Genomic DNA, 5,160 nt, shown 5'->3' with positions numbered 1-5,160 from the left:
TAATGCTTTATAAGTCCACTAAAGTGAGAACAATATCATCAGCCTTTAAGGTTTATGGTTCCAAAGAAGAAGGGAGTGCATTTTATGGGACTGAGCTGTGGTTGGCCTCCTGTTTTGCCCAATTAGACACTGCAGAAAAAAAACTTTCTGAGATTCCAGTGGGAATACCCAAAATGCACTCCACTATTGCCTATACGCTCGGACATGGGCATCAAACCTATATTTCATAAAGTCCAATTAAGACCCTTGCTATATTGGTGTAGACCCAAATATACCCCGGTGTTAGTGGGTACAATAAATCTTTCAAAGAAATTGTGGCGCTTGATAAATTCTAGAAGATCAAGTGGGTGTTAAACATTAGGGAGGCATTGGTAGAGCTTGTTTTTTTATGAGGTTTGAATGGATAAGGAAAAATTGCAACAGTTACTTAAGGAAAAGGTAAAGGTTACCCTCCATGCCCATATGTGAAGTCAGGAAATTCGTAACACAACCATTGCACTTCAACTAACGAATTCTTTGACATCAAGTTACAAATCACATTCAAACCATTCCTTGACTATATAACTTCTCCAACTATCGGACTTTTATATCGCAAACTGCGGTACAGTTCTTTACCGCTTCGATCTTACTGCTCCAAGTGGAAGTCTAGTTCTGATCCTACTCCAGTGTGTTCATTTTGTTTACAAGCAGAACAAACACTGGTTAATTTTAATTTTTTTCTGCTCTAGATACGAGCGTCCAAGAAGATTGTTGCACACTGAGACAAGAGGATCAGTTGTGTGTGCAGTTTCCAATTACTTGCATTGGAGCTGGATCATTGGAACCACAGACCTAGGTTAATCAAATGATGGTACTTAAGGGGTTCTTTTTAGCATGAAATTGTAAGAGGATGTTTATTTGTGTGTAGATTTGCACATGCCACTTTAAACCAAAATGCTGTGCCAATACTTTCTCCTGTTTAAATGTCTGGTCTGATGGCACTATCACATGGTCTCACTTTGTTGCAGGGATTCTGCTCAGGAACAGAACTGTGCTTGGGACAATTGATCATCTGCATTTAGGGACTGAGTCACCATACTACCACAGTATATATGAGCCCGAGTTAAACTAGCTATAGTGCCTTGCTTGCCCTCCTAACGCTTTCAGAGAAACAAGTGTGTTGGCACCCCAGAACACAACACTCTTGATCCTCCAAGGGATCGCAGTAACAGGTCACACCCTTTAGCGGCCTCACTCGTACTTGTCCACAATAAGATAAACAAGAGACACAAAGGAAGTATAGAATATTTATTTAAGCTACCGTGCCCTAAGATACAGTACTAGCATGGTGAACAATATACCATAAAAGCCCTGTCATGTTATAAAAACAGATCATCCTAAGACCCCACCTCTTTCCTATGGAAGCTAAATGATTATAAATAAAAGATCTCTGAGATTAGTGGCGAACCCTATACCTTAGTATATGTAGATGAACATTCTACATCCCAGATGATGTGGTAATATTACCTTTGCTCAGAGTGTGTGTTTTGAATTCCTGTCTTCAGTTGACAAAACATGTTTGCTCACAAACAGCAGCTGCATTCTCATGTTATGTCTAGGTGCTAATGTCAGACCACAGAGAAATAACAAGATGCATTATTGCTTGACAATGTCTATAGTGTTAACACTAAATCCTAGGAAAAGAACAGAACATGAAAACATATGCAGGGTCTATGTGAAAATATAATGTGACACATTGTGCATGCTTATGCAGTAACGTGTACAAAAATGCAGCCTACAATGTCTACATCGAGGCTAACATAGGAAAAACTACAATGGGTCATGTAAGAGACACACGAAAGCTTGTCAGTTAGTGCTTTCTTTTAGCATGTTGTATATTCTCTGGATGGTTATGGTTTTAATTATCCTACAAATGTATTATTGTGGATGTGTTATTTTATACATAATTTTATGGAATCAATTGTATTATTATTCTATTTGCCTGTATTGTTATGTGTACTTTTATGGGCTCATAACCCTAACAAAGTATTATGATGATGAATTACAACACATTTTGTACATCACAATTACTTTTACCATGCACATCTTTTTTACTTAGGTTGAACAGTATTTGGCAGTGTGGCTCAGGTACTTTTTAGTGCATCCATGGGGCATAGTGGCAAAATTTCAGCCATTTTGCCAAAAAAACTGTAATGTGAAATGCTGACAATTATGGGAGATTAGTCCTCGCAAAGAATATTTTAATGGAACTTCATCAATCAATCGATCAATCAATCATAGCATTTGTAAAGCACACTACATACCCGTGAGGGTGTCAAGGCGCTGGTGGGGGGATGCTGCTACTGTTCGAAGAGCCAGGTCTTGAGGAGTCTCCTGAAGGATAGAAGGTCTTCGGTCTGCCGTAGGTGGAAGGGGAGGGTGTTCCACGTCTTGGCGGCGAGGTGGGAGAATGATCTGCCCCCGGCGGTCACTCTTTGAATGCGGGGGATGGTGGCGAGGGCATAGTCCGCGGAGCGGAGCTGGCGGGTGGGGGTGTAGAGGCTGAGTCGTCTGTTGATGTACGCTGGTCCGGTGTCGTGGAGTGCCTTGGGTGCGTGGGTGAGGAGTTTAAAGGTTATCCTCTTGTTGATGGGGAGCCAGTGCAGGTCTTTCAGGTGGGGTGTGATGTGGCTGCGGCGGGGGATGTCCAGGATCAGGCGAGCGGAGGCGTTCTGGATGCGTTGGAGTCGTTTCAGGAGTTTGGCCGGGGCTCCTGCGTAGAGTGCGTTGCCGTAGTCCAGTCTGCGGCTGACGAGGGCCTGGGTGACCGTCCTTCTAGTTTCGGTGGGGATCCACTTGAAGATCCTGCGAAGCATGCGGAGGGTGTTGAAGCAGGAGGAGGAGACGGCATTGACTTGCTTTGTCATGGAGAGTGTGGAGTCGAGGATGACCCCTAGGTTTCATGTGTGGTTGGTGGGTGTAGGGGGTGCTCCTAGTGCTGTCGGCCACCAGGAGTCATCCCATGCCGAGGGGGTGGAGCCGAGGATGAGGACCTCCGTCTTGTCTGAGTTCAGCTTCAGTCGGCTGTTCCTCATCCAGTCGGCAACGGCCTTCAATCCTTCGCGAAGGTTGGTTTTGGTGGTGTGGGGGTCCATGGTGAGCGAGAGGATCAGCTGGGTGTCGTCGGCGTAGTAGATGTTTAGGTCGTGTAGTCGGGCAACGTGGTCGAGTGGTGCCATGTAGACGTTGAATAACGTTGGGCTGAAAGATGAGCCTTGGGGTATGCCGCAGATGATCTTGGTGGCTTTGGAGCGGAAGGGAGGGAGGCGGACACTCTGGGTTCTTCCGGAGAGGAAGGAGGGGGTCCAGTCCAGGGCCTTCTCTTGGATTCTGGTGTCGTGGAGGCGTGCTCTTAGTGTGCAGTGGCAGACTGTGTCGAAGGCGGCTGAAAGGTCCAGGAGGAGAAGGGCCGTGGTTTCTCCGTTGTCGAGCATGATCCTGATGTCGTCGGTGGCGGTGATGAGGGCAGTTTCGGTGCTGTGGTTGCTGCGGACCCCTGACTGGGATGGGTCTAGGATGTTGTTCTCTTCGAGGAAGCTGGTCAGTTGTTTGTTGATGGCCTTTTCGATGACCTTCGCCCGGAATGGGAGCTGGGAGATAGGTCAGAAGTTCTTGAGGTCCTTGGGGTCCGCCTTGGGTTTCTTTAGTAAGGCGTTGATCTCTGCGTGCTTCCAGCTCTCCGGGAAGGTTGCTGTCTCAAAGGAGATGTTGATGGATTTCCGAAGGTGGGGAGCGATGGCCCTACTGGCTTTGTTGAAGATGATGGCAGGTGTGGGCAGGGGACTTCCGGGGATCCGGAGTGGACGGTGTTCATGATTTTGATGGTGTCGTCATCGTTGGTGTTGGTCCAGGCGAGCAGGCGGTTGGTGCGGGTGGTGGTCATCGGGGCGGTGTGTTGGCTGTTGTCGGGGTGGTGACGGCATTGAAGCTGTCGTGGATGTCTGTGATCTTGCGGTGGAAGAAGGTGGCCAGCGAGTCGCACAGTTCTTGTGACGGTGGGATGTCGTTGGGGTTGGAGCTGGGGTTGGAGAGTTCCTTCACAATGCTGAAGAGCTCTTTGCTGTTGTGTGCGTTGTTGTTGAGGCGGTCTCTGAAGGCGGACCTTTTGGCAGATCTGATGACTTGGTGATGTCGGGGGGTGGTGTTTCTGTTGGCTGTGTAGCTTTCCGGTGTTCTTTAGTGGGTCCAGTTTTTTTCTAGGTTTCGGCAGGTTCGCTTGGAGGCCTGGAGGTCTTCGGTGAACCAGCTTGCTCTCTTGCTGGTGTGGTTGTTGGGGGGTTTCTTGAGCGGGGTGAGGGTGTTGGCGCAGGCGTCGATCCATTGTTTGAGGTTGTGGGCTGCGGCGTCTGGGTTGGTTGGGTCTGTAGGTGGGCTCTGGGTGAGGGCGGCAGTTAGCTGGTCCTCGGTGATCTTGCCCCAGCTGCGGCGAGGTATCTGCTGGGTGTAGTGGTGGGTTTCCAGAAGGTGAAGTGGATGCAGAGGTGGTAGGTCCAGGGGAGTTTGGTGGTGGGTCGAAGAAGACGTGGGTGCTCGCTAAGAAGATGGGGTCAAGCGTGTGGCCGGCAGAGTGTGTGGGTGCTGTGGCAAGTTGTCTGAGTCCGAGGTTGCCCAGGTTGTCGATCAGGGTGGAGGAGTTGGGGTCGTTGTTGTTCTCAAGGTGGAAGTTCAGGTCCCTGAGGAGGATGTAGTCCATGGAGGCGAGGACATGTATGCTGACGAGGTCGGTGATGGAGTCGCTGAACTGTGGTCGGGGTCCGGGGGGTCTGTAGACGAGGGTACCTCTGAGGGTGGTGCTGGGGTCAGTGTGGATCTGGAAGCGCAGGTGTTCGGCGGTGCTGAGGGTGTCGTCGGCGTGTGTCGAGATTTTGAGAGTGTTCCTGTGGACGATGGCGATTCCTCCTCCCGTTCCGTTGGTGTGGTCTTTGCGGGTGATCTTGTAGCCTTCCGGGATGGCTATGGAGATGTCGGGTGCCGAGGAGGGGGTCAGCCAGGTCTCCGTCACGAAGGCGACGTCTGGGGAGGTGGAGTCGAGTAGGTCCTAGGGTTCGATGGCTTGTTTGTGGGCGGAGCGGGTGTTGATCAGGATACATCTGAGGGAGTTGGTTTCCATGTTGGGCAGGT

This window comes from Triturus cristatus, chromosome 6, assembly GCF_964204655.1.
Source record: "Triturus cristatus chromosome 6, aTriCri1.1, whole genome shotgun sequence".
NCBI lineage: Eukaryota > Metazoa > Chordata > Amphibia > Caudata > Salamandridae > Triturus > Triturus cristatus.
The sequence above is the reverse complement of the archived record's forward strand: the minus strand, read 5'-3'. Positions refer to the sequence as shown.